The sequence below is a fragment of the Juglans regia genome, chromosome 1 (genome assembly GCF_001411555.2).
Source record: "Juglans regia cultivar Chandler chromosome 1, Walnut 2.0, whole genome shotgun sequence".
NCBI lineage: Eukaryota > Viridiplantae > Streptophyta > Magnoliopsida > Fagales > Juglandaceae > Juglans > Juglans regia.
In genome coordinates this window covers 12984357-12992920 of record NC_049901.1, presented here as the reverse complement: position 1 = coordinate 12992920, position 8564 = coordinate 12984357, and the positions used below count along the sequence as shown (strand labels likewise).

Genomic DNA, 8564 nt, shown 5'->3' with positions numbered 1-8564 from the left:
ACATCCTATGTGCATTAATAAAACGTTGCATTTAGTTGAAGACAAAAATCGTGCTGATGAACCCTCTCCTCCATTGAAATGGTGCGTTTTGAACATTCCTAATTCCCTAATTCCATCTCTCTGCTCGAGACTCCCCTGCCCTCCCTTTGGTCGAGTCCCCTTCCCATTACAGAACCCTAACCCCAAGCTCCATGCGACCCTTTCTCTCTGTGTTTGAGGATTTTGCTTTCACTTCGATTTGGTCCCAGGTAACTCACTACTCCAATCTCAATCCATTTATATTTCTATTCCACTTAATTTTATTTCTTTATTTTAAAATATTTTTCATCCTTGGTACTATTTTTCCCTTCGTTTCATTTGATTTTTTGTTTGATTGTACGTATTCTTGTCCGAATCTAGGGTTTCTATAAAATGTAGATTGGTTGTTATGCCTTAGAATTTTTTCTTGCTTTTCCTCGTTGTTATTAGTGACTTGTTGTGGGGTATTCTAGTTTTCTTTCTGATAGTAGGTTTTTAGCTCTCATTCTCCGCTTGGTTGACTGAAAAGAAAAGAAATCAAACAAGGAAATGAGAAGTCATTTTTTTCCTTTATGTTGTTTGTAGGTTTGGTTTGGTTTCGCAAGAAAATGAGAACCCAGGTCAACTAAGACTATAGATATAGGGTTTTGTTAGTTGGGTCCCAAATAACTCAGTCTGATGCATGGTTTTACTTAAACATTATTTTCTATTTAGTTAAACATTGTATGGAGCATTAGAAGTTGTCCTTTTGGAATCATTTCACCTCAATATTGTGCTTTAGGTTTTCATAAGAATTTGAAGAGTCTATTTCAAAATACAAAGGATGTAGTTTCTTGTCATCTTTAAGTATTCCTCATCTCTTATGAAGGCCTCCATTCGGTTTTAGAATGATAGAGGGAAAAGAAGTGATATAAAAAAAAGAAAAAAAAGAAAAAAAAAGGGTTTTCTTCAGAAATCATTGTTCCTTATTTTGTCTAGCTTGTCCATAAGCCTCGTAATAACGCCATTTGCATGATTATTTTATCCATAACAATATCAAATTTAGTTCATTTGTTTCAAAATTGGAGCACACTCTACAACAAAATTTGGTTTTTGGGATGATTTTTGTTTGGAATGAAATAAAAAATTGTCCCAAAAATGAGATGTAGGGATGAAATTCAGAGTTCGGTAAAAAAAAAACTAAAACATGTTGACCGTTCGAACGGTATGTGTAGGGACGATAAATTTCATCCCTAATAAAATAACAGTTCGAATGTGGTAAAGAAATTGACGGGCTAAGCACAGGAAATTGATTTTTTGCTTGACTATACCGCTTTACCGTTCGAACATGTAGATCATCAATGTTCAAACGTGGATAACAGAGTTCGAATGGTTATTTTTGGTTTGAGTGGTATATGCGTTGTTCGAACACTAATATTAATTTTAATTAAAGAATATATAATAGAAATTAACAATTAATTTATATATAAAAAAAGATTTAATTCATAATTAATTAAATTTACCAAACATCACATATTGTCCATACCAAAAATAAAAGAAAATATAAATTAAAAATACAAAATACTAAGATCCTAACTCTCTATACACATCTTCAACTGAAGTTAGGCATTTCTCTAGCTGTGTCAGTCGAGTACAGATCGTGAGTTGAGTCTCAGACAGGAGATCAATCTCCGTACGTAACTCAGAGAAGGCAGTCTGGATCTCCATACGCACTGTAGCGACCATCTTTGAAGTCTGTACGCGGACCTCTGCACGCATTATATCATCAATCTGTTTAGGAGTGATAGTGCGTAAGGCCTTGGGCTATGTGGATGTCTCACCAGCCGATACTCTATGATCTGTCTGGTGTGCATCTTCGACTTGAGTATCGATCGGCTCATCCCTAGGAGCACGATGATGAAGTCTCGAGTGCCCCGTACTCCGTGACAGGGTGGAGGAGTTGATAGGTCCAATCGGCTCCCATACATGCTATGTAATATCTGGCAAGACCCCTGCCTATAGTAAAAATCGCGTGATGAGGATCCCAAAAGGCAAAATATATTTCTTAACGTAGGAAGCCTCTGATCGAATCCTACTGGATATATAGCCCACTATGTTAATAGGCACCATATGAGTGATCCGTATCATAAATTTCGTCCGATCAATGCCAACCTCTGTCCTGTGCCACCTCGGATCAATATTGTTGACAATGATCAAGTTCATGATTTTGAAAAAAGAAGATAAATCAGCACGTTTGATGCTCTTCATCCCATCATAGGGAGGAGCATCTGGACCAACAACTAACTGTCTGACCTCATGATCCGTGTGGCCATTGATATCATCTCTATCAGAGCTCTCATCCTCAGCCGTCTCCCCATCAGTTGTAGATTCACTTGGTACCACGTTCGAATATGCAGTTTGCAAACGTTGGATGTTGATGATATTAGCAAGTCTATTTGCTGAAAATATAAATATTGCTCCCCATACAGTGATCGTATATGCATCATCAGCATCTCGACTAGAGCCATGATGTCGATGTCGATGTCGATGTATGTATGAGGTGGAACGTCTCATCCCAATGGTCTAGAATTGGTGTCCAACCGCACTCCACAAAGACAGACGCCAAGGAATGCCCCTCCCAGAAAAGATCCTGAAAGTCAGAGATCTTCACCCGATGCTCCAATAACATTGTCCAGCTTGTAAATGTATTGCCACTAGTACTAGAGAAAGTATTTGGCCTTGATCTGCTACCCTTCCTTCCCATAGAAGACACTTTCAACCTAAAATTTAAATAACAAAATTAAGAAAATGAGTTATAAAATATCAAATATAAAATAGTGACAAAATTATATAATGACTAAAATAATTTAAAATTGTTTTACTCTTAAGCGTTCGATCGAATTACAAGGCATTCTAATGCCACAATGCAATTTAAATTAATTGTTTGCACAATGTTACATACGTTCGAACGGAAACAAAAGTGTTCAAATGTTTTCCAACCGTTTGAAATTAAAACATGTCAGTAATACGTTCGAATGCGGTTGAACGTCATTTTATGTTCGAACGTCATCTTAATAGATGGTCAAGCGGTATCCTAACCATTTGAGATTCTGACACTTGGAGCTCTAACCGTTTGAACGGAATCTGGATCGAGCTAAGCAATGGCTGAGTCGACTTAGTAGTGATTGAAACGAAAGGAATCCACTGATTCGTTTCGTTTCTTCCACAAATAATTCACACACAAGGTCAAAAATTGCATAGACGCATTCCGACTTTGTGTTTTCTAGCCCTAGAATACTAAATCTATAAATTATATGAGTTTTCTATTTTTTTTCAAAATAAATGAAAATAACCAAAAAAATACATTTAAACGGAAGAAAAAATGTACCTTTTGAATAGTTATACTAATGGTTGGCGATAGCGGTGATACGGCATGCACTCGATTGATTTTTGAGTTTTGAACATATAAAATGAATTGGTTCAATCGATCGAGAAACAAGCGCCTCTTATAGTGTAGATACGTTCGAACACATTTATGCAGCATTCCAATGTTAAATTCCTTTGTTCAAACGGTTTTCTATTCGATTGGGTGTTCGAATGCGGTATATAAGAGTTCGAACGTTAGTGCCCCTCAATTTGCATATTGCATATAGTGCCCCTCAATTTGCACATTGCATATTTGTTTAAACTCATTTCAAATATAATATAGTAATATATACTATACTAATAGCTATATATTATATAATAACTATATATTATATGATAGTATATAATAATATATATACTATATAACTATAATAAAGATATATTATATAATTGTATACAATATAAACTATATCGAATGTGTATGCCCCTCAATCACGATATAATAGTATTATACACTATATAACTATGTATTATATATTATATATTATATATTATATCTACATAGTATATATTTATATACTATAGTGTTAGTAATACTATATATTAATATAATAATAATATAGTATTAGTAATACTATAGATTACTAACACTTAAGGTTACTATATACTATATACTAATACTTCTCATTATAGTATAACTATAATCATTATAGTATATTTTAATATCTATCATTACCGTTTCAACGAAGCATCAAACCGTTAGAACGTCATGTAAATATTGAAACGGATTTTGCCAAAAGGAAGTACGTTCGAGCCATTTGGAGGGACTCCTGCGAAACATTTACCCGCAGAAAAACGTTCAAACGCTTAAGATTAATGTACACATATACTGTTCAAACGCTTCTATGAAAAATTTCAAGCGGGAAAAGTTTGCTGCTCAATGAATTTTTCACGTTTGACTGCCAAATATTGTCATTCGAAAGCTTACTGACATAAAAAGGTCGCCCTGGTGATAAATTATTCCGCCGTAATAAATTGTACATTAAATAGCACAACGCTGTTTCGTGCAAGGGAACTTATTACATTGACTTATGTACGTCATAATAGGTTCAAAAATCCATAAAACCCTCCCAACTGCTGTCAATCCCTCATTTCAACATTCTTCTCATTCAACCCAACTTTCAATCAAATTTTCCTCTCCAAAATCCTCCATTTTCTTCCAACAATCATTCATTTTATGCACATTACAAAGAGGGCAGCACACTTGTATTGATTAAAGGTATGGTTTTCATTATATTGTGTATGTGTTTATTGAAGTGTTTGGAGTTGCACATTAATTCTTTGAAGGTATGTTCGTGTTTTGCGTATATAAATGATTTATTTGTGTATTTATCTCTATTGTGAATTGATCTTTGAGTTGATTTTTGAGTTTGTGTTTTGCCTCTGTTTCGCGTCTAGATTCTCGTTTTTGCAAACTTGTGATCGTTCGAACACTTTAATTTTCCTTTCAAACGATTTTTTCTGTTCGAACAGACTTCTATGCGTTCGAACATTTGTACTCCTGATTTATATATGCCAATTGAAAATAGTATAAAACAATAATAAAAATACATAATGCTTAAAGTAAGAATAGTATAAAAAAATAATTAATGAAAAAATTATAATTAATACTTAAAAAATAAATAATACTTAAATTATAAAAAATACTTAAAAAATATTAGACATAATAGTAGTAAAACAAATATTAAAAAACTCTTAACATATTTAATTAGAATAGTTAGAATGAGAATATTCTTAAAAAATACTTAATATTTAATATGAAAATAATATAAAACAATAGTACAAATACATAATACTTAAAATAAGAATAGTATAAAAATAATTAATGAAAAAAAAAAATTATAATTAATACTTAAGAAAATAAATCATACTTAAAAAATACTAGACGTAATAGTTAGAAAAGTAACTAAAAAACTCTTAACATATTTAATTAGAATAGTTAGAATGAGAATATTCTTAAAAAATACTTAATATTTAATATCAAAATAGTATAAAACAATAATAAAAATACATAATACTTAAAATACATTTTGTTGTATTGTATATTTGTATTCTCATACCTTGCATTGTTGTTGTTTGATATTATCATATGTTGTATGTCCCATTGAAATAACCCTTAGACCCGTTCGAGAGTTATCAATCATGTTGAACGGTTGATTGATAACCCTTGAATTGTCCAAAGTGGACAGTTTGTGATTATGAGATCATTATAAAAAAACTATTGAACTGTATATGTTGCGTCCGACATCATGATTTTGGTAAAGTCTTCCAATATTGTTCTCTAGATATGCAGTTTCGGTTATGGTGTATCGATGTATTACCCGTTTGTGCACATGACCAAATGAGCATATTTGGAGAACCAAGAGGAGATGATATAAAAAAATTGTTGGATGTGATAGATAATAGGTTGTAGGTTTGTGATTATGATCTTACAATCCCGAATTGAATTGGACCAACTATCTGGTGAAAGGAAGAAATTGCACAATATGTTAGATAAATTCTTGTTTGTTGATGCACGTGACTGTTTGTAATTGGGCATTAGACATGGATAAGAGTTGGATGCGAGTTAGAGATTGGTTGGGTAAAGATTACAATATATATGCTGAATGTGTTAAGAAGTTTTTGAAGTTCACATCTTGTAAAGTTGATAGTGACGATAGTATTAATCCATGCTGAGAATGTAAGAATTTGCATTCTCAAAAGATAGACTTGGTGAGAGAACATTTGTTTTTCAAAGGTATTGACAAAGATTATACTGATTGGGTCTTACACGGAGAACCATATCCAACGTCATTCGAGTCTCAACACGAAGAAGAAGACATTGATGAAGATGTACATCCAGAGGTTGTTAGTGATGAATATGAAGAGGATATGAAACAAATGTTGGATGACATTGGTGCGAGAATGCTTATTTGGGTTATATTAATGTAGTTGGTGATGAATGTAGGCCTAGGGTCGGGTAGAGCATTGCGAATCGCATGTAGTTTGGAAATTATGAAATTGTTGGGACTGTGACAACTGTGATGTCTGTATGATGAACTGTATGCTGCTTGGTTGTATTATGCCATGCCATCCAATAACTACTTGTCATGCATGTACATTTTTATTGGTATTGATTGTTATGATTTGTTAATTGTGCTCTGTTTTATGGGTGTGCGTATCACGATCCTAAGTCGAGATGGGGTATTATCTAAGTGGAGCTTTTCTGGTCACTCAAGAGTGTGTAAAACTGAGTGAAATCTCCTGGATTGTTGTCAGGTGATAACTGGTTGGGACGAGACGGTAACGCTCTATTGCCGACTCCATGGCCTCTCTGTTGGTGAAAGCTAGAGGATGCCTGGTCACGTATGCACCGTGCACGAAGCTGGGCATCACTCGTTACGAAGTCACTTGCACGGTCGTTACTCGTGGTGTGACAAAGGGAGTTAGGGTGTGCGGATTGCCCCTAGGGGTGACCATGGTGCATACAATGATAAAATGGATGGAAATGTGGATTTTTGGCGTGCGTGGCATTTTCTATAATTATTGAGATAGAAATTGGTATTGTTAAATTTTTGATAAGGTAGAAAGATCTCGAATTTTTCCTTTGCTGTGAAATGTTTATATTTCCTATGTTTGTATTTTTTGGGTGTCATTCTATTAGTTTTATTTGTTGATATTGCGATATCTCACTGTGGTATCCCCACTTGTAGTTCTGCTTCGCATAACTATTGACTTGGATGCAAAGGACGGTCATGAGCTTGAAAGACTGGCCCCACCTGGGTGAAGACCTGGGAACTTCTTCCTTATGTTGTTGTTGTGATGTTGCTTTCTATTATCTAGTCGGATGACTGTATTAATTTATGGATTATTTTGTTGGAGTTTGTAAATTGAATTTTTGATACTCATAGCAGTTCAGACTACCCATTTTTACTTCTCCGCTGTGTTTATAACTGTATACTTTTAAGTTACATGTTTGTAGACACTTGCTTTCACGTTGCGCTTGGGGTGTGTGATCCATGCGGTCAGCACCTTGATGTCGCGACTCCTTCCAAATCACACGTGGGGGGGTCGAGGGCACCACATGTGGCCCCTAAACCAATTCATGGCAGAGTTGACTAGAAGAACCCCACCACACTACAGGAGTTCATGGATTAGAAGGATGACATTATCAATTCCGAAGACACACTTCGAGCCTTAACCGAGCCCAAAAAGACGGAGCTAGAACATGTATACAAGAAAGCCAAGGTGTCGGGTAAACTAAAGCTCCTGAGAAGGCCAAGCAGAGCCTGCAGGATAGGAGGCGGGATGAGGCGTCCATCTCGAGAGGCCTCGGACCTCGATAAGATAAGGTTACGTTGTCTATATAGGATGAGGGCAAACCAACCAGTTGGGAAGCCAACAACCGGAATAGAGTATTGCCACACTGCAGACTGCACCTCCCTTAGACCAGGACAAAGAATGCTAGAGTATTGCCCCCCTCAGCACCATACCGATCGGAGAGAGGAGCGGGAGCAAAGTAAGGGAAGGTATGACATGTCAAAAAGGAGTGAAGAAGGTGGTGGGTGGAGGAAAGGCCCCTATAGGACCGTCTTTGGATGCCACCCTGTGAGGGCGCCCCTGGGCTTGATCAGGACCATTGCCAGAGGGTTTGCTGGTGGTGGCTCGACCTCCTCCATTAGGAAGGCACACGCTAGGAGGGCGGGATTTGAGGAAGTATATTGGGCCAATCACCACCTAACCAAGCAAAGGAGTACGATCGCGTCGAACATCTCTTATGGAAAAGCTGACGAAGAAGGGGTTCTCTACCCCCACGATGACGCCTTGGTGGTGACCATGCTTGTGGCCAACTTCACCACCAGAAGGATCTTTGTAGATAACAGCAGCTCCGCGGTTATTTTCCTCTGGGATGCCGTCACCCAGATGGAGATTGATCTTGCCCGCCTGCGATCGATGCCTATGCCGTTAAAAGGATTCTTGGGAGACATGGTGCAACTAGTGGGAACCATCACCCTTTCAATCTTGGCTGGCAATGCCACTAACACAACCTCTACCATGGCTGACTTTATAGTGGTAAAGGCCCACTTGTTGTATAATGTCATACTTGGGTGGCCCACCCTCAATTACGTGAAGGTGGTCATTTCAACTTACCATCTGAAGAT

The 8564-nt window shown here is 36.3% G+C and overlaps 1 long non-coding RNA gene across 1 annotated transcript; it reads left to right on the top strand.

The window, feature by feature from the left end:
- On the top strand, nt 1-7307 carry LOC108994256. The gene is made up of 3 exons (XR_001996664.2): nt 1-248; nt 6682-6985; nt 7116-7307. It is a non-coding gene; the product is annotated as an uncharacterized LOC108994256 (long non-coding RNA).
- The last annotated feature ends 1257 nt before the right edge of the window (nt 7308-8564 follow it).